The sequence below is a fragment of the Phascolarctos cinereus genome, unplaced genomic scaffold (assembly GCF_003287225.1).
Source record: "Phascolarctos cinereus isolate Bilbo 61053 unplaced genomic scaffold, phaCin_HiC Scaffold_4;HRSCAF=312, whole genome shotgun sequence".
NCBI classification, from domain to species: domain Eukaryota; kingdom Metazoa; phylum Chordata; class Mammalia; order Diprotodontia; family Phascolarctidae; genus Phascolarctos; species Phascolarctos cinereus.
Window position 1 is genome coordinate 674,382,712 of NW_027555847.1, and position 22,034 is coordinate 674,404,745.

The 22,034-nt window shown below is 38.7% G+C and overlaps 1 protein-coding gene across 6 annotated transcripts in view; it reads left to right on the forward strand.

Annotated features, from left to right (window-relative positions):
- Positions 1-22,034, forward strand: part of GNG7 (G protein subunit gamma 7) — a 369,218-nt gene that overhangs the window by 39,113 nt on the left and 308,071 nt on the right. For 5 of the 6 annotated variants that reach the window (XM_021009004.2, XM_021009000.2, XM_021008999.2 and 2 more), the window contains exon 2: positions 21,130-21,201. The exons of the other annotated variant lie outside the window; for it this stretch is intronic. The gene's annotated coding sequence lies outside the window, so the exon portion shown is untranslated. The remainder of the gene's footprint in view (positions 1-21,129; positions 21,202-22,034) is intronic. 6 annotated transcript variants of the gene reach the window in all.

Genomic DNA, 22,034 nt, shown 5'->3' on the forward strand with positions numbered 1-22,034 from the left:
TTGTGTCATCTTCAGAATTGATAAGCATGTCATTTATGCCTTTGTTCAAGCCATTGATAAAATGTTCAGCAGCGTAGTGCCAAACACAGATCTCTGGGGTACAACATTGGAGATGTGCTGGGTTAACATCGAACCATTAACAGCTACTCTCTGAGGCTGATCATTCAACCAGTTCTAAATCCATCTAATTGTATTATTGTCTAGTATCATCTCTCCTTCTTCTCCTCCCAAATTGTATGAGATACTCAGTCAAAAGATTTGCTGAAATTTAGGTAAATTATATCTGTTGTAATCCCTTCACGTAGGAATTTTAGTAATCCTGTCAAAAAAGGAAATAAGGTCAGTCATTTGTAGTCACTATTCCCTTTCTAGATGTTCATTAACCATTTCGCTGAAGGCCTGTTCTAGAATTTTCCTAAGAATTGAACTCAAGCCCAGTGTCATACAGACAGTATATGTCAGAAGCTAGATGTGAACCCAGGTCTTCACTCTAATATTGCCTCTCTAACCATTATACATGCTGCCTTTCTCTTTCAACTTCATTACGAACTTAATATTCAACTTATTTTTATAAAAATTCATATGTTCAAAGAATTGAATTCCTAGACGCATTAATATAACCTCATTCCATTGCATGGAAGAGCAAAAGGTTCTTTGATCAAGACTTAGAAGATGCAGCCTATAATCCTTGCTTGTCTGTAAACTCATTGTGTGAAGAATAAGCAAGTCCTTTCCTCCTCCTGCACTCAGTTACCACATATGTGTTGGAGAATCTGAGTTGGAAGAGTCTTGGTCCAACATATCTGAACAGAAATTCCTTTTATCTTTTCATCATTTCTTATGGTACAGTTATCCATTACATCTATATACCATAACTTGTTCACCCTTTGCCCAATTGATTGGCATTTCCTTAGTTTTCAGTCTTCTACATTACTTTTTAGAATGGCTGTAATAATTCACAGCTCTACCAAGAGTATATTAACTTACCTGTTTTATCACAGTCCCTCTAACAATTGTCATTTTCCTTTTTTTGTCATTTTTTTACTAATCTGATGGATGTGAGTAGAACCTCAGAATTGTTTTAATTTGCATTTCTCTAATTATTAGTGATTTGAAACATTTTTTCATGCAGATGTTGATAGGTTGGATTTATTCCTTTATTTCCTCTGCATACTCTCATTTATCTATTGATGAATGGCTATCATTCTGTATATTTGAATTAGTTCCTTTTATATAATTACATCGTTGTGGAGGAAAAGATCTTTGAAAGACTTAAGAACTCTGATCAATGGAATGGGAAACCACTATCCCAGAGGACTGATGGTGAAACATGTAGCCACCATCTGACAAAGAGGTGAGGAACTGAGGAACCAGTTGATTATCTAGCCTCTGCTTGAAGGCCTTAAGTGAAAGGAAATTCGTTATCTTTTTTATTTCAATTTAATTTAAATTTTTGTTGTTCTGTACTTGACAGAGTACAACATGAATACTTCCATGTAATAATTTCCATTAGAAAAAGAGGATTGTGTATGAAACCCTGACTCTTCATTATGTACAGTTTACATTTTTTAAATCATACAATTAATTCAGCATGTGTTCTTTGTAAGTCTCCTTCTGAACCTCCTCTTCTGTGTGTGTTCTTTTAAATGCTAAAATCATTCTCTTTCCTTCTTTTTTCTTTCTTCTGGTATTCCTTTCTCTAGTCTCCTTTCCATTCCATTACCCACTCCCCATTAAAACACACACACAGCTGTCCTTTGTAACAAATAATCATAGACAAGCCCCCAAAATTATCCCATGTCCTAAAATAGTTTTCCCAACTGCTTCTTGAGTCCCCCACCTTTCTGTCAAGTAATGGTTAACATGTTTCATCAATGGATCTCTGAAACTGTGGTTGATCAGAGTTCTTAAGTCTTTCAAAGTTGTTTTTCTTTATGATGTTGTAGTTATTGTATAAACTGTTCAGCTCATGACACTCTGCATCTATTCATGTGTCTTTTCAGATTTCCTTGAATCCATACCTTTTTTAATTTCTTAAAATAAAATTCTATTGCATTAATGTGCTATAATTTGTTTTACCATTCCCCAATTGATGGACAGTCTCTCAGTTTCTATTTCTCTACTACAAGTGTTGCTACAAATATTTTTATACATATAGGTCTTTTCTCTCTTTTTTAATCTCAGTCAATCATAAGCATTTATTAGGTGCCTGCTATGTGTTAGACACTGTGTTAAGCACTGGGGATACAAAGAAAGAAAAAAAAATCTCTACCCCTAAGGAGCTCATAATCTAATGGGAGAGACAACATGAAAACAATTATGTATAAACAATTATGTATAAATTATGTATACAGGATAAGTCAGAAATAATCTTCCTTAATATTAAGGAAGACCAGGAAAGTGGCTTTTCAGAAGGTGGGATTTTTGCTAAAACTTGAAGGAAGCCAGGAAGCAGAAACAAAGAGAGGGAACATTCTCGGTATGAAGGCCAGCCTGTGGAGTGCCTTGTTTGAGAAACTCCAAGGAGGCCAACGTCACTGGATTTTGGAGTATATGGAGGGGAATAAGATGTAACGAGACTCAGAAGGTAGGAAGGGGCCAGGTTATAAAAGTTTTAAAAGCCAAATGGAGGATTTTATATTTGATCTTTTTGGGGCACAGGACTTCAAGTAGTATCATTGAATCAAAGGATGTGAACAGTTAATGACTTGTTCCAAACTGCTTTACAGAATGACTGGAGTAATCCGCCAAAAGGCTTCATGGGTTTTTCCCATTTCCCCACAGCCCCTCCAGCATTTTTCACTTTCCATGTTTGTCATCTTTGCAAAAATTGGGACGTTTTAATTTGTATTTCTCTTATTACTAACAATCTGGAGCATCCTTTCATGTCTGTTGATAGTTTAGGTTTCTTCCTTTGAGAACTCTTGGGGAAGGGTGCTTATTTTAAAAAATTTGAATCAATTCCTTATATATTTTGAATATGAGACCGCTATCACAAAAATTTGCTGCAAATTTTTCCCAATTAATTACTTCATTTCTAACTTTAACTACATTATTTTGTACAGAAGCTTTTCAGCTTTAAGCAAAGTTATCTGTTTTGTCTTCTTTGATCCTCTCTCTCTCTCTATATATATATATACATATATATATTTATATATTTACTAATGAACTCTTTATGACGTGAGATATTGATCTAAATCTAATTTCTATCAGACTGTTACCTACTTTCTCCAGCAGCTTTTGTCAAATAATAATTAGTCTTTTACTCAATAGTTGTGGACTTATCGAACACTATGCTACTATGTTTGCTTCTGTGTGTTATGTACCTAATCTGTTCCACTGATTGAGTTTTCTATCCTTTAACCCATATACTGCTTTGTAACATGGTTTGAGATCTGATACTCCTAGGCTCTTACTTCTTTCTCATTTTAAAAAATTATTTCCCTTGAAATTGTTTTGGTCCTTCAGGTGAATTTTGTTATTACTTTTTTTTTCTAGATCTATAAAGTAATCCTTTGGTAGTTTAATTGGTACCATTGAATAAGTAAATTTGCTTAAGTAGTATTGTCAATTTAAAAAAAATTTCTCATTTGAACTTAACACCAAATACAGTGAACATTTCCTTATACAAAGCAGAACAGAAAAGGGATTGCACATGCAGCCAAGAATTTAAACCACATACAGCTTGCTTCTCCGTCCAAGTATACAACAAATTCAACATGTTATTTTCAAAACTGCCCTATTTTGTGTTTCCTATTGAGCTCCCTTCCATTTTATTCTGTGTGTTTTAGAAAAAAAGTGCTTTAATTATCCTCTTTTCTTCTTTTTTAAAATGTTGGTAACCCTATTGCTAGCCCTCACCAAACCCCACCTCCCCCCTTCTCTAACTCTGCTTTACCTAAATTGAGGGGGAAAAAAACCCAAACCCCTTCGTTAAATATGAACAGTCAAGCAAAGCAAAATAAAACTTGGTTGTGTCTGGAAAATATATATTTCATTTTGCATCTTGACTTCATGACCTCATATGGAAGTGGGTAACAAATTTGATCCGCTCTGAAATCTCGGTTGGACATTGCATATCAGAGTTTAAGTTTTTCAAGGTTGTTTTTCTTTCTAGTGTTGTTGTTATTATATATATATATTATACTCCCAGGGCTTCTCACTTCATTCTGCATCATAAACATTCCCAAGTTTCTTTGAAACTATGCCTTTTATTATTTCTTCTGGCACAATAGTATTGCATAAGCTTCATATATCATAATTTGTTTAGCTGCTCTCCATTTGATGGGCACTTCTTTGTTTCTGGTTCTTTGCTACAACAAAAAGCTACTGTAAGTGTTTTTGTATATATGAGTTCTTTTCATCTTTTTTTGATATTTTTGGGGTATCAGCCTAATAGTGGGTCAAAGGCTGTACGTGGTTTTTAGTGACTTGAAGATCCAAATTGCCTTTGAGAATGTCTGGAGTAATTGACATGAAAAGTGCGCTAATTTGACCTATTTTCCTGCAGCCCCTGCAACAATTGCCATTTTCCTTTTTTTTTTTTTGTCATCCTTGTCATTCTGATAGGTGCGAGTTGAAACCTCAGTTATTTTGATTTGCATTTCCCTAATTGCGATTTGAAACTTTTTTTTGGATGTCTGTTGATTATTTGAATTTCATCCTTTGAGAACTGCCTTTTCCTGTCCTTTGAATGTTTATCAATTAGGGAATGGCTCTTATAAATTTAGATGAGTTCCTTATATATCTTGACTATGACTTCTTTATCACAGAAACTTGCTGCAAAGATTTTTTATCCCATTAACTGTTTCCCTTCTAATTTTAGTTGCATTGTTTTGTTTGTCTTTTTGATCTTTTCTGTCTTTTGGTTATCACACATCCATAGATGTGATAGGTAATTTCTTCATTTCTCCTCTAATCTGTTTATGATGTGATCTTTAATATTGAAGTCATATAGCTATTTGAAATTTGTCTTGATATGTGATTTAAGATGTCGATCTAAACCTAACTTCTGTTAGATGGCTATCCAGATTCTTAAGCAGTTTTTTGTAGAATAGTGAATCCTTTGCCTCAATAGCTAGGTTTTTAGGTTTATCGAACATTATGCTACAATGTTTTTTTGCTTCTGTATTTTGTAGCTATCTCTTCCATTAATTTTCTCTTTAACCACTGCTAAATGGTTTGTTTGATTACTGCTTTGTAGTAGAGTTTGAAATCTTGTTCTGCTAGGCTCCCTGTCTTTCTCCATTTTTTTTTCAATATCTCCTTTGAGATTCTTGACCTTTTGTTCTTCTAGATGAATCTTCTCATTTTTTTTCTAGCTCTGTTATACAATGCTTTAGTAGTTTGGTATAGCACTGAATAAATTAACTTTGTTAGTTGTTGTCATTTTTGTTATATTGGTATGGCCCAAGTATGAACAATTATATCTCTTCAGTTACTGAGGTCTGTATTTATTTCTGCAGGTTCTTTTGTAATTGTATCCATGCAGTTCCTGTATGTGTCTTGGAAGTTGTACTTCTAAATATTTTATACATTCTATATTATTTTGATGGAGTTTATCTATATCTTCCTGCTGAATTTGGTTGGTTATATATAGAAAATCTCATGATTTATGTGGGTTTGTTTTTATATCCTGCTATTTTGCTGAAGTTACTAATTATTTCAAGTATCTTTTTTGTTGAATATCCAGAGTTCTCTGAGTAGACAGTCGTATCTATGAAAATCAATAGTTTGTTTCCTCTTTGCCTACCTTATTCTATCAATTTAGTTTTGTGTTGTGGCTATGGCTAACATTTCTAAACTTTATCAAATAATAGTGGTGATAATGAATATTCTTGCATTTCCCCTGGTCATATTAGAAGGTCCTCTAAGCATTTTTCTATTGCATATAATGTTACCTCTTGGTTTTAAATAGCTATTATTTATCATAATAAGGAAAACCTCGTTTATTCCTATTCATTTTAGTATTTCTCATAAAAATAGGCAATGTATTTTGTCAGTGTTTTTTCTATATCTGTTGATGTAGTAATTATTTTTATTGTTTCTTGTATTAATATGGTCTTTTATATTTATAATTTTCCTAATAGTTGACCCAATATGCTTAGTGTAAACCCAAACTGGTCATAGTGTATAATATTTTTAACATGTTGCCGTAGCCTTTTTTTCCTAATATTTTATTTAATATTTTTGCATCACTGTTCATTAGGAATATTGGTCTATAGTTTGTTTTTCTTTTCCTCTGCTTTGTGTCTCTCTTGTTTGGGTATTGGATATTTGTGTCATAGAAGGAATTTGGTTGGATACTTTCTTTTCTTATATTAGAAAATAATTTATAAAGTATCAGAATTAAATGTTATTTGAATGTTTGATAGAATCTTCATATGTAAAATCAAGATAATACTTCTGCCACCTCTCTGAGTAGGCTTTTAGGAAAATGTGATTAAAAAAAGTGATCATCATCATGGTCCTGAGTTTTTTTTCTCTTGGGAGTTTTATAGCTTGTTTAATGTCTTTTTTGAGAGTAGATTATCTGAATTATCTGTTTTTGTTCTATTAATCTAAATATTATATTTCTGTAAATATACATTTCTTTTAAGTTTTAAGCTTTGTTGGCACATAATAAGGCATTTGTCTAGCATAAGGTAGAGGGAATTCTTTTTCAGGAAAAGGTTGGACCAGATGGTCAACTAGGTCCCTTCCGACTCTGAAATTCTATAATTTTTTGATTTTGAGATTTAATTAGATGCTCTTTAATGCTGCTTCTAGCTCTGAAATTTCATTACAGCTCTGATGTTCTCTATTTTTAAAAGTCTCTTCTAGCAATGACATTTTATGATTCTGAAGCACAAGTGATACTATTATAAAAATGAAAATGAGAAAAAACTCATTTTTTCCCTGTACTTAGTTTAGAGAGTCCATCTAATAACATATTAATTGAAATCACATGAATGGCTACTTTGGAAAAGAACATTTGCAGACTCTCATTCCCTGTCTTTTTGCGGGGCATAATACGTAGGGAAGAATATCAGACCAGGAGAAAGAAGAGATGGAATCTACCCCCAGCTCTGCTGTTGAGTGGATGTGTGACCCTGGGCAAGTCTTTTCACCTCTTTTCCTCTTAAGTCACATTTTACATTCTCATGTGAAAAATGAGGGCCTTAGACTAGCTTGTTTTTTACACATTTATAGTGTAGGGAAGCTTGCTAGTGAACAGGTTCTCTGCTTCATAATCTCTCCTGTCTTTGTTAGCTTTAAGTCAGTTCTTGGTTTGTGACACATATATATTGTTGTTGCGAGGATAATTGATGGCTGAAGACTACAACTTAAGGAAGAAAATGGGAGAGAGAAGGTTCTTTTAAAGCACAGATTCTGTATTTCATGCAAAGTATCTTGTAAGGAAAGGAGACAGTAGAAATATACATCCTCTGATGTCATGACATTTTTGGGATTCGTGCAAGAGGATGCCTTTGAGATGAAAGAGATAAAAGGTAAGGCATCCTCGTACTGTGAAAAGCCCCCTGAACTAGGATTCAGATTCGAGGATCTTATTTCAATACATACTAGCTGTGGGACCATCGGTAAGGTGTTCCATCTCTCAAAGCCTTGTGGGTCTTAGCTGTTGAGCGGAAATGGTACTTCTTGTACTCTTTGTCTTATAGACTGTTTTGAAGAAAATTTTTGTAAACTTTGAAGTGCTTTAGAAATTGAAGCTATTCTTACTGTGTTTTGTGTTCTAAATATCCTTTCAGCTCTGATATTCTGTGAACAACCAAACCTCCTTGAAATAAAGGATTCTTGCTCAGATATGGGTTGTTATCAGATACCCTTGGAAGTCCATTGGATCTCTGTGATGTTGTGAGGTCCAATGTAGTAACATCTGTGATTAGTTATAAGGAGCTTCTAATACAGTTAAGTCTTCACTCTTCATCCTAATGAGCAGAGGCAAAATGTGGATAGATCTAATCCAAGAAAGTGTCATTTCAAGCCCTTAGTTTCAACTTTTCCTTTAACTTGCCTCCTCACTTGCAAAATTGGCAGATTAGAAATATCCATTAAAGTCTTTCTCATTGAGTGTGAGTGACCACCAGTTCTTGAAGGCCCTGCCAACAGAGCACAAGCTCTGGTTTACCAGTTGGAAAAGCTTTGACTATGGCCTGGAGATGGATTTTCTGTCTGTAGGACTTGACAGTTCAAGGGCCAGCTTCACTAAAGTCTGAGAGGCTTATAACCAACTTGGCAACCAAATGAATTTTTTTTTTTGCCCCAGCACTAGTTGATAACTGTCTCCTAAGGTGGGGAAGGATTGGTAAGGTGATAGAGGTCTTTTGACATTTGAATAAATTAGTCACAAATCTTCTGTTTCTCTTTGAATATTCTCCTGGCGAGGCCAGTTGTATGAAGTAATCAAAAGAAAGGGAAGAAAGATTCCCAGCTCTGCTGTGTACTGGCAAACCATGTAACGAACCCTTCATGTTTTTTCTTATGTAAAATCAGAATAACACTCGTACCATCTCTCTGAGTAGGCTTTTAGGAAAATGTGATTTTTTTAAAAAAAGCAAGCTATAATGGTGATTACCTACTCTATTCTTACCAGATTGGTAATAATTGGCCTGTGCTTTGTCCTAGTCAGACCACAACTAGAGAATTACTTCAGAGCACCACTTTTTAGATAGGATATCAACAAGATATGTGATTTCTGGAAAATCATCACCTAGGCTTTGCTTGAGGGACCTTAGAGTATAAAATGTCAGAGCTGTGAAGGACAGCCCTTTGAAATTCCTTGTAGATGGGGAAACTCAAGACCAGACAGGATGAAGGACTTGTCCAGGCTCTTCAAAAAAAGGCATTGGTAGTGCAGGGACCAGAAGTCCTAGCCCAGGGCTTCCCAGAGAACCTGTTGGCAAACTGGAGGCTGCTTGTCCTTAGCCTCTTAACTCCTGGAATGATAATGCCTTAAAATGGGAAGAAAAGTGCTGCTGAAAAGCGAATAATTCACACTAATTCATTGTTGGTGGAATTGTGAACTGATTTACATGATCATTTTGTTGTGTATTTGAAAGGAATAGCAAGTTATGCATAGTAGATTTGTAGTTCCATGTGTTATAATCTTTTTTATTGCACTGTTACAGAAATGCTTGTTTTATTCCATAAATTAAAAATAAAATAACTTAATTTTGAAAAAGCAAAGAAAGGAGGGGGATATCAAATGTGATCTCTTATTTTCTTTGCCAATAATGGCAGCCCAGTGTAGAAAGTCTCCTAATATGTAGGTTGCTGTTAGTTACTGGAGAACACTTACCTCAGGGAATCCAAGCCAGCAATCACTTTTTATCCAGGTCAGCCTGAGATCTCTCCTCAGAGAAATTAACTTGGAAGAGAAACTTATCATAATTTTGAAAACTGGCTTTTGGAGCATGCTTATCAAGCCTGATTTTGGCATTAGGCCTGTGGGCTGACCTGGCTCTTGTTTTCTTTTCTTTTTCTTTTTTTTTTGTGTGTGTGTGTGTGTGTGTGTGATATTGTCACATTGTATAGCATTAGGCAAGCAGGAAATAACAGAACCACCCTCATCCCTCATATATATTAATGCCATTATAACCAGACTTAACAGGAATTCACAGCATTACCTAGTCCCCTGCCCATCACTATTCCCTACATCAACACATAATCTGAACTCAGCCTTGGAGCTTCATTTCTCTATTCTGATTTCCCAGGTCTCTAACAAGATCTACTATAAACCTTTATATGCCCAGATTTTGGCCACATGTTATAGGATATTATCATGTATTTTGATCATAAATCAGACCTCTAGAGAGTGGATAAAATAGTCATTCAGTCCTCTTTTTTTGTTCTTTGCATACAGAGATGTTTGTTGACAGATTCATTATTTTTAAAAAAAATTGGTTGTTTATGTTACGTGTCCAAGCTGTCTGGGTACAGCTGCGGTGGGTGCAACTTGATGGCATGTCTCAATGTGAGGTGATCCTCAGGAGCTGGTGTACTCTGAGCTTTAAGAGTTGGACTGAAAAAAATGAACTTGATTACACGGTTGAACTGGTTGGGATTACATTAAAGCAGTATGGTATAGTGAAAAGAGCTCTGGATTTCATGGCAAAGGACCTGGGCTTTGTAACTTTTTACCTCTGTGACCTCAAACCTCACTAAACCTTTCTGACCCTCAGTTTCCTTAATTGTAAAATGGGAGTGTTAGAATGTATGATCTTGAAGGTCCCTTTCTGCTCTAAAGCCTATGAATACAGAAAGCAAATTCTGTCTGAATGTTCTGAGCTTCTGAGAGCTCATGTAGCAAATAGGGAAATGAATTCTGTTAAACATGAATGGAGGGCCTGGAGCACAATTTGTTTAGTGGCCAGAATGAGGCATGTTGTGGGGTTTTTTTGTTTTCTAGAGGCAGGAATGATTTATTGTGACAGTTTGCCTTTTTCTATTCTATTAAGTGGACGTTTTACCCATGGTGGAAACAGGTAACCAGTAATTTGGGGAGTTACTGATTTTTGTGAATGTGAAATTTCAGTATATCTCTAAGGGAGAGCTGGGGAAATAATAGTTCACATTTATATAATGCTTACAACTTATAAAGTACTCTACATTTTCATTTAATCCTCACAACAATTTTGTGAGATAGTGTATTACCTATATTTTGCAAATAAGGACACTGAGGCTGAGAGATGAAGTGACTCAGGATAGTTAACATGACTTGCACATGGTCACGTGAATAATAAGTATCAGAGATGGGATCTGAACATTTTAATAGCATTTCTAAGACGTTGAACCCTTCAGGACAATATAATTCTGTGCAATGAGATCCTTTGTGGGAATTTTACAGTAACGTACTGTATCAGTATTACTATATTGAAGCCTTCCTGAACCTCTGTTCCAGCTAGGGTCATATAGAGAGGCTCTGGTCCATTGTTTTGTAAGTGGATGAGGTTTCCTGATTTATAATACGGAGATGAGATCGTGATGTGATATAGCTTAGTTTCCATCAATTTGACCAAATGACAAATATTTATTAAGCACCTACCATCTCTCAGACACTGAGGATCTGAAGACAAAATGAAATAGTCCCTACCCTCAGGGAGATGTGTAGTCTCATGGCAACAGGTCATGTACATGTACGTATTTATAATATCTTATATACTTATACAAATAAGTGTATACAAAATAAGTTTAAGGAGGAAAGGTAGTTGGGGAATCAGAAAAAAGGCTCCATTTACAAGGTAGTACTTCAGCTAAGTCTTGAAGGAAGTAAAACCTGCAGAGGTGGTGAGGAGGGAATGTATTGCAAGCATGGAAGATGCTGGTGCTGAGGCATGATGGCAGGCAGAGGTGGAATCCTGTGGGTGAGGAAGAGCAGGCTGGCTAGGACCATAATGTGTAGGAAGGAGAGCAGTGGTAATGAAGCTGGAAAGGTCAGGTTTTGGGACCAGGTGCTAAAAGGCTTCAAATGCCAAACAGAGGGGTTTGTTTTATCCTAGAGGGAAGAAAGAGCCACTGCAGTTTATTGAGTAGGGAAGTGGCAAAGGTCAGGCCTGTCCTTAAGGAAGATCCCTTTGGCAGCTCTGGGGAAAGCGGATTAGAGACCAGAGAGCCTTAAGACAGGGAGACCAGCTAAGATGGTGGTCTAGCAGTAGTCTAGGCCAGAGGTGATGAAAGCCTGAGCTAAGACATTAGTTGTGTGAGTAGGGAGGAGAGATGTCTGGAAGGCGGCAAGACCAGCCAGTAATTGGCTGTGTGGGGTGAGGGAGATGAGGGAGTGAAAATAAAGTGAGGCTTTGAAGCCAGGTGACTTCAAGGTTGATGGTGCTCTCAGCAGAAATAGGGAAGTGTGAAAGAGGGTTAGGTTCAGATGTTAAATTTAGCTCATATAATTTGTAAGTATTGATAATTGGTGAGGCAGATTGCTAAGTTTTTCTGACTGTGATAGAATTGTTGAAGGTCAGAGCTGAAAGGGACCTTAAGACATGTGAGGTTGGGGCTACAGGAGACCTTAGACTGTGGAAGGTCAGAGCAGGAAGGGATGATGAGAACACAGAGTGTTAAAGCTGGGACCTTAGAACCTTCTTCTAAGCCCTAAGGGGCAGAAAAGAGAAGTGGTTTGCCCAGGTTTCCTTATTTCTCAGTTGGGGATTTATATAACTATATATATTTATATACCTTTATGTAGCTATATATCTATAGATAGAAGGGATGTTTAGAGAGAACTTTCCTGTCTGCCTACCTAGTAGGGTTCTTGAGAGAGTCCCCAGTGAGTTTGTATGAAAATGCTTTGGAAAATAGTATCACATAAGTACAAGGTTGGCCATGCAGTGACGGAGCACCAAGAACCCCAAGAGCTGAGAGTCCTCATCCTGGCTTTGTTACTATTATTATCTTGAGCATGGAACTTGGGTTGTAAGAATTGAAACTGATCAGGAGGGTCCTGGTGTCAATATAAACAGGCTGTTGGCTGAGTTGTAGTGGCCTTGGTCGCAAGTTCTGCTTCCGTGGTTTGGCTCTAATGTTAACTTGCTGTGTGACCTTGGTCAAGGCCCCTCCTCTGTGCTTTAGATTTTTTCTCTGTCCAGTAAAGGATTAGATTAAATGATCTCTTAAGGTTCTTTCTAGCTTTGACATTCAGTGTTTTTTGGTTTGTGGCTTGCTGATTGATCCATTCTCCTTCCAGTTGAGGTTCCATTGAAAACTTCTTTCCTTTTACATGGCTGTCCTAATCAGGAGTCTTTGCTTTATTCTAAAGTTAGAATAATTGTTGCCCCCTGGAGTCATCAAATTAATTTCTTTTTTTCAAGTTGGATTCCTACCTCATCTTTTGATGTTGACCTTTGAGAACAGGGACTCTCATCTCCCTTCCCCAATAGTCCAAGGAAACAGCATTAATGTAGCTGAGAATAACAACAATTCATAAACTACCCATGAAGTAGGTAGCACAAATAATTTTATTCTCGTGTTCCAGATAAGCAGACTGAGGGTCAGAATGTTAAACAACTTGCCATCAGTTACATGGTTAATAAATGGTGGAGATGGGACTTGAACCCACGTCTTCTGACTTTAAGGCCCCGAATCCAGTGCAGCCACAAAGCACCATGGATCAATGCTGCATTTTAGCTCAGGCTGCCCTCCATTCCCACTGACCTTATGTTAATGATTAAAGGTTCTGTGTAAACAGGGAGCTTCTCTAGGAGACGGGAGTAACACTTACTTTCCATCTCATGAGCTCACAGCATCTGTATTTTCTGAACTGTTGCCATGAGACAGACTGCAGAATCATAAATATAGGTATTATGAAGCCATGGCAGAGCAGGCTGCTCTGGGAACACGGGTTTGGAGGAGACAGAACCAAACTTAAAGGGAGGAGGGGGTTCAAGACTATCAGAAGTAAGGTGAAAGGTCTGAACTGGGGTGGGGAGGGGGAGCTTCAACACAGAATATGATAGCTGGAAGGAACCTTAAAATTTAATTCGATATAAGCATGTATTAAGACGAAAATGAAACAATCCCTGCCCTCAAGAAGCCAAGTATATTCTCCTGGGGGTAAACAACAGGCCCACAGTTAAGTAGCCGCAAAATGATTTGGGGAGGCAGTGGGGGGGGGAAGCACCTAGGGAATCAGGAAATGACTCCTTCCTGTAGGAGATGGCTGAGGCATCACTAGGATTTCCCCTAAACCTACTCCTGACTTTCCTATTTAGGTTGAGAGCGCCACCATCCTTCTAGTGAACCAGATTTGCAACTTTGGAGTCATTTTTGACTCTTTACTGTCTTTTCCAAAACCCTCCCCCATCCAATCAGTTGCCAGCTCTGATTGATTCTACCTCCATAACATCACCTGAATCCTCCCTTGTTATCCCCTCTCACCTATACAATTGCAGCAGCTTCCTAATTTGTCTCCCAGCATCCACTTTCTCCCCTCTCCAGTCTTCCACATAGCTACCAAATAGATATTCCTCAAATATAGGTCTGACCGTGGAAGTTTGCTTAAGAAGCTACTTTGGCTCCCTAGTGCCTGTTGGATAAAGGGACAAACTCCTCTATACAAGCTACCACTCTGACATTGAACACCCTTCATAAGCTGGCTCCAACTTATCTTTCCAGACTAATTTTACTTTTCTCCCCTCACATGCTGCACATTCCAGCCAAATGGGCCTCCTGCTGCTCTCCAGACAGAACATCCCATCTCCCAACTCCGGGCCTTTGCACAGGCTGTCCCCCATTCCTGGAATGTTCTTCCTCTTGATTGTCTCCTGGGATTCCCTAGCACATTTTAAGTTAGCTCAGTCATCTCCTACTGGAACAGGATTGCCTGGGTACTTTCTCCTACCTCTCCCCAAGTTATTTTGTATCTACTTATCTGTGGGCATGTTGTTTACCCACAGTAGAATGTACTGGCTCCTTTGGGAGCAGGGGTTATTTCACTTTTATCTTTGTATCTTTAGTCTCTTAATATATGTTTATATTGAATTGGATTTTAAACTTCCTTTTTACTGTCATTCTATATTTAAGCTCCCCCCAAGTTGCAGGTTCTAATGTCCCTTCTAGCTCTAATAGTCTATGATTTTATAATTCTGGAATTAGATGATTTCTAAGGTCTTTTCCTTTTGTTTTTCTGGGGTAATGTGCCTTCCTTGGATTCTGTATTTGTTGACCTTTCTTGTATTTCTGTTGTCTGGGGTCCCTTTTCTTCATTTCAAAAGCCTTTGATGTCATCTCTACATTTTCTTCCTTTCCTCCAGTCTCTGATAATGAGTGACTCTTCTCTTTGCCAAAGGCAAATCCTCTGCATGTACCCTTGATCCTCCTCTCTTTCCAACTTTCCAGCTGATTGCCCCCTCACTCATTCCCCCCTTTTTCTCCAGGCACTGGTTTCTCCTATCTACTGGACTGGCTCCTTCCCTTTAGACTTCACATATTTAGGTCTCTACCATACTTCAGATTCCTTTTCTAGATTCTACCACATCCCCTCAAGCTATCATCCTAGATCTCTCCTTCATCTCTCAGCCAAACTCCTAAGAAAACCTCATTATGTTGTTGTGTGTTGAGAGCAGGGATAGTCTCATTCTTTGTATCTGTATTTCCAGCATAACACCTGGCGCATACAGCTGGCACTTAATAAATGAACAGAGGCAGCTAGCTGCTTCTTGCTCTTTCCTTATGTAGTTTGGTTATCGTCTCCCTGTTAGTTTTGAATATAGACATTTCCTGTTTACTTTTGACTCTTTTCTGGCATTTTGTCTTTTGTGAACTTCTGGGTATTTGAATGGCTGTTCTTTCCTTCCTTGTAGCTGCTCTCTATTAGTAGCTAGCTTGGTAGACAGGCAGACATGGGCATTTTTTGCTTCCTCTATCCTTTTCAATATGTTATCCTTTTGATTGGTCTTGCAAGATACCAGGCAAATATACTCTTACTCTTGGGTGCATTCTGTCTGTAGCCAGGAGGTTATCACTTTTATATTTTAAGCCATAGCACAGGAATCCAGATCCCATTCTCATATATCATCTTCTTAGCCAGCTGCTCACTTCCCAAATAAACAGTCTTCTCTTCTATATCCCTTACCTTCTATGGGCAGCAGTGATGAAAGTACCACCTGTGCTTCTGTGGGCTTCATTTTTTTGCCTGAGACTTCATAATCTTTGGCAATGTTTTCTTTGTTCCTTCTGGCTGTCAGTCAACAAACATTTATGAAGTATTTACTATGTGGCAGGCAATATGTTAAGCTCTGGGGATACAAAGAAAGCCAAAAAACAAAAATAAAAACAAACAAAAAACAAAACCACTCCCTACTCTCAAGGAGCTCACAGTCTAATAGGGGAGATAACATGCAAATATAAATATATTTAATATGTTATATATATATAAATATAAATAATATAGACAGGATAAATTGGAGTTAATCCCAGGAGGAAGTCACTAAGATTAAGGAGGACTAGGAAAGACTTTTTACAGAGGGTAAGAGTTCAGCTGAGCCAGGAGGCATAAATGAGAAGGGAAAGAGTTCCAGGCATGAGGTATAGCTGTTGAAAATGCTCAGAGCTGGGAGATGAGGAGTGTCATACTCAGAGCTCTCATAGCTAGTATCTTTTTTGCTCAAATGAATCATCAGCAAATAATAGCCATCAGATTTGACAAATTTTGGGAGGTTTTCTGTTATGTCTTGAATATATACCCCAGTAAGATGCAGCCTATTATTGTTATGAGGTGAAACTATAAATACAAATATTTAGCACAATGGATAGAGCTCTGAACCTCAGGAAGACCTGAGTTTCATCCCTGCCATTGACAGTTACTAGCCGTGTGATCCTGGGCAAATCACTTAACTTCTGTCTGTTCCAGTAATTTTCCTATGTCAGTTCCCTGTCAAAAAAGCTCCAGTGGCTCCCTATCACCTCCAGGATCAAATACAAAATCTCTCCTTGTCATTCTAAGTCCTTCAAAACCTAGCCCCCTCCTATGTTTCTAATCTTCTTACCCCTTACTCTTGAATCCAGTGACATTGGCCTCCTTGTTGTTCCATGAACAAGACACTCTGTTTCTTGGGGCCAGGCATTTTCTCCGGCTGTCCTCCATGCTTGGAATTCCCTCCCTCGCCATCTCTGCCTACTGGCTTCCCTGACTTTCTTTAAGTCTCAATAAAAGTCCCATCTTCTACAGAAAGCCTTTCCTAACCCCTCTTAACTGTAGCGCCATTCCTCTTTGAATTAATTTCTATTCATTTTGTATATAATTTGTTTGTATATATTTATTTATTTGTTGTCTTCGCCATTTGATTGTGAGCTCCTTGAAGGCAGGGACTGTCTTTTGCTTCTTTTTGTATCTATAGCACTTAGCACAGGGCCTGGCACACAGTAGGCGCTTACTAAAGGTTCATTGATTGGGGATTGGATAGTTTCTCTTTCAAGCTTCACCCCTTTGTCATCAAGTGCCTATTTGGCATTTTGAATTAGATGTCCTAGAGATATTTCAAATACAGCATCCAAAACAGAGCTAGTTATCTTTCCCTCCAAATCTACCCCTCTACCCGTCTTGTAACGTTCTCTTTTAGTGTCCTTCCTGTCACCCAGGCTCGCAACCTCAGGTTCACCTTTCACTTCTCATTCCCATCATCCCAAGTGTTTCATCACTTGCTAAATCTTGTCATTTATTTTTCCACAAGACCTCTTGGATCTGTTCCTGTCTTTCCCCGCTCACAAATCTGCTACCCTCGTTCAGGTCCTTATCACCTCTTGTCTGCACTATTGTAATAGCTTTCCAGTTGGAGTCAGGAAACCCTGAGTTCAAATCTGGTCTCACTTACTAGCTGTGTGACCCTGGGCAAGTCACTTCTATCTGCCTCAGTTTCCTCATCTGTAAAATTGGAGATCATAGTAGCACCTACCTTACAGAGTTGTGAGGATAAAATGAGATAATATTTATAAAGTGCTTAGCATTGTACTTGGCAAATAGTAGGTACTTAATAAATTCTTGTTACACATTTTTAAAAGTCTTTCCCCAGGCCAATCAGCTTAATTAATAAATGCTGTTACAAATTTTTTAAAGTCTCCTCTCAGGCCAATCAGTTTTCCACATGCTGTCAGAGTAATTTTCCTAAAGCTCAGGTCTGACCATGTCTCTTCCTTTTACTCAGTAAACTCCAGTAGTCCCTATTGCTTCTAGGAATAAATATAAATCCCTCTGTTTGATATATAAAGCTCTTCACCACCTGGCCCCTTTCTGTGTTTCTAGTCTTCTTCTGCTTTACCTCCCTTCCCATACTCTCCAGTCCAGCCATGAGATCTCCTTTGTTGTTCCTCACACAAGATGCTCCATCTCCTGGCTCTCTACTTTTGTAATGGTTGACCTCAATTCCTGGAATGCTCTCTCTCTCTCTCTCTCTCCTTCTGCCTTTTTGTCTCCCCATTGATTGTTGGAAGTACAGGGTTATGGTCATATGAATGAAGAGTAAGAGACATTTTGAAGGAGGAGTGGAATGGATTCGATGTGGCCAAGAAGTAGAAAAGTGAGAGTCAAAGATGACTGAGACATAGGTGCCTTTGACATCCATATGGGATGTGCTGGAAAACAAAACAAAACAAAACCCAAACCATCAAACTTAAGTACTTGGAAGTAGTATTTTGATTACTTAGGTGGCTCTAAAATCCCATTGACTTGGGGCCCTGTTACAAATAGCAACCCTTCTGTGCAATTTTTATCTATGTCCTGTCAAAAATTGCTGTAGAAAATGTGGTTGGGAATGTTGCTTCTGCATATCACTCATCAGGGTGTGGAGAAGTCCTCAAAACCCCTTGATGGGTAGCTGCTGGAGTATTAACAGCTGTAGGCTGTTAACAAGGAAATGTGGGGAATGGGAGATGTAATTAGGGGCAGAGACTCATGTGGGGAAATAGGCGCTCTGGGAGGGAGCTGCAATTCAGGTCTCGGAATAAAAAGTTTTGCTCTCCCTTCTGTAAGGTGTGCCTACACATGGGACACCCGGCCTTGTTAGGCCGTTAATAAAAAGGCTTTTTTCTTCCTGGCTCACCAATGGCTTTGTGGAACTTTTGTTGCTAACAATTCCCATTTAATTCCATATTAATAATAATTCGCATCTATATAGTGTTTTGAGATTTCCTGAGTGCCATCATCACAGTCCTGTGAGATAGGCCAAATAAATATTATTGTCCCCTTTTTGGAGATGAGGAAACTAAGAGGGGAGGTCACTTACTCATGATCACGTAGCTAATGAGTGTTTAGCACGCTACCTGTGGGTACTCCCTTTTCCAGAAAGAAAAATGTTCAACTTTCTATAGTGCTTGAGGGCATAAAAAGCACATTCTTTGGAGCACCTCTGTCAAGTTGGTAGATAGGCACTTTTCTTCAAGACTGTTGAACAACGGAGCAAAGCTCTCCTTGAAGTCATCTCATGGGATAGCCTCGTGCTGGCATTCTGACTTTGGGTAGGCATTTTTCTCATGGTGTCATTGCCCCTCATAAAACTCCCCCAAAACAAAATACAGGCCCTATAAGTAGTCTCACAATCCCAGTGTTACAGACGCACGTGGCATTTTATGATGGTCTAAAGCAGTGCTTCATAAACTGTGGGGACATGGGGTTGAGACCCACAGTTTAAGAAGCACTGAAGAGGTTGAGAGTGGAAAAAGTTTAAGAAGCCCTGTCTAGAGTCTCTAGAACTGCTCCAGTGTTTTCAACGAATGCTTTAGACATTGAAGTTTAAAAACCATGGGCAGGAAGATAGGTGGCCTGACTAGTGACCACATATATTGTGTCATATATCCATCTATGATGTGACATAGGTTTGGGAATTTCTTGTAAAACTGTAAGAGGTGTTGATGTTGCCACCTTTAACCACTGGAGACCTTTTCCCTAGGGTCAAATTATATTTTTAGCAGGTACCATCAGGACCATCAGAAAAAAGCATTGAGAGTTTGCAAAGAAGAGTGAGAGAAAGCATCTTAAAAATTGTTTTCCCTCCAGAGGTGGCTGCTGCCAATTCATCCTGACTATTTTTGGCTTCTGCTTCAGCAGCCCCTTGGACTGACATCCCTGCTGTAGGCTGCCATCCCTGCTGTAGGCTGCCATCCCTGGAAAAGCCTTCAATTTGCTCGTGACCAGTTACGCAGTGTTCATGTCCCTTCCTTGGCTTCCCCTGCCAAAGCGGGGAGCAAAAGTCATCCTCAATGCCACCAATGACTAATCACCGAGAATATTTTTCTGTCTTTGCATAGCTAATGTTAAAATATATCACATTATTTCTTCAGATGGAAGACTTTGTATATGGCCAGGTAATGTTTTCCTATCTCAAGGGAGCCATCTGCAGGCCCAAGTAAGCACTGCCTGTCAACACCTATTCCATTGTGTCACTGACTGAACAGCTTGAAAACTTCTGATGGAGGATCACAGAATTGTAAGAGTAGGATGGGGCTGTAGAAGGCATTTTGTCTAAGCCTTGATCATGAAGCCCCATTACAGCTTCCTCAGCAGGTTGTTGAATACCTGCAGTGACGGAGAATTTGCTGCCTGCCTCTTGAGGCATTTCTCTTGGTATACTGCTTTGTCTGCTATTAGAACATATGTATTCTTTCATTCTTCATATCCCTAAAGCATAACACATTGTCTGGCTCATAAATCCATGTTGGTTGATTAATCTATAGTGAGGGGTTAGTTTCCACTTCCATATCCCAGTCCAGATGCCTTTCCTGAGGTCCACTTGAACATTCGTAGCTGCCTCCTGCCATTTATATGTCCCAAGGGACAGGGGATTGGCCTTGGCAAGGCAGTTTGGGACAGTGGGAAGTTCACCAGCCTTGGCAAGGCAGTATGGCACAGAACACCAGCCTCGGAGCTGGAAAACCTAGGTTCATGAGCAGGCTCTGTTAATACCTAGGTGACTGTGGACAAGTCACTTAAACCTTTGTTAATGTCAGTTTCCATTTTCTGTGAAATGGGCATGATAATTCTTTCCCCACCTTCCTCACAGGGTTGTTATGAAGATAGCACTTGATTTACAAATCTAGAGGATTTACAAAACTAGAGGAATGTGGGTTTTTACTGTTTTTTAACTTTTTTGAGCTTCCATTCCTTATTGTATAAAATGGGGATATATTACTTGCATTGCCTGTCTCCAAAAGACTTTTGGTGATCAGGTGAAATCATGTATGTAGACCACTTGGTAACCAAAAAGCCCTGTTGAAGTGTTTCCTCATATTTAATATATCTAAACCAAAGTTTTCATCCCTCAGACTTTGGGGATTTTCTTGGTGACTTCTGCTCTTTCACAGACAGCAGCAGCTTTGTTGTGGGCCACAGAATTTTGTTAGTGTTGTTTCATTTGCCTAATTGAAAGGTTTACTTCTATAAAGCAAAAAAATTCACCCCATTCAATTTTCTTGATAAATTATTTTTGCAACTGGAGTTTCCTGAAACAATACACACCTGCACTTTGAAGCTCTGTGGGTAGCATTAATTTTTTTCTTTTTCTCACTGCTTAGAAAATGGTGCATGTCTTTTAACATGCTAGACTGCCAGTATGTTTGTATGTATGTGGAATTTCTGGGTCATGGTCCTGCTTAACATGTATGGCAAAAACCTTAGCTACAAATTCTTTTGTCTTTTAGGAAGATCCAGCTTCCTTTGGTCAAGTACAGCTTTCTACCTTGGTGCTGAGAATCCTTAAAGATAGTGAGTCGGTGAGTGTTTTGATTATTTTTTTTTCTGCTCTCATATAAAAATCAATTTGTAGTACTCACAGACTTTAAGGTAGGAAGTAAGAGGCACTCCCTTCATAGATGGTCAACCGGAGAGCTCTGGTGGTAGCTACAAAATGCACAGGGTCCCAGAAGACCTTGTGGTATGTGACCTCTAGCACACTGGGTGGATCTTCTTGGGAGGAACTATAGAAGAACGTGGAAGAAAATCCTTCAGGGAGAGAAGGCATGGACGGCTTGTGATCTTCACGGATGGAAGGAGGCCCTACATGGATGTCACAGATACATTTATTTAGGGTTTTTTTTTTAGCATGTTCAGATCTGGTCCTGTCATTCTTGCTTTAAAATTTGTAGTGACTCCCTGTTGCCTCCCAAGTAGTATCAGAGCTTCTTGGCCTGGTGCTCAAGGGTCTGCAGAGCTGGCACCGCCCTGTCTTTCTACCCTAATCCCACTCTGGCTGTCACCAAGACACACTATTCTTTTTCCTTCAGCACCCCAGGTTTTCACCTCTGGGCCTTTGATCACGTTTTGACTCCTTGTTCATTGGATGTCTTCCCTCCTCCTTTTTGAATTTGAGTTCCTGTTGAACTCCACAGAGCTGCTGAAGTCAACACAAAAGTCTCCTCAGGGAATCCCTTCCTGACTCCCCCATCCCTTGCCAAGTCAGAATGCCCTTTCTTCCCCTGAGACCCCACAAAGCGCTTTGTTTTGCCCCTCTGATGGATGTTCTGCTTCAATCCGTGTAGTTTAGTTGCCTGTGTATGTGTCATGGAGAGAGCTGCAGCTTTGCAGTCAGAAAGACCCAAGTTCAGGC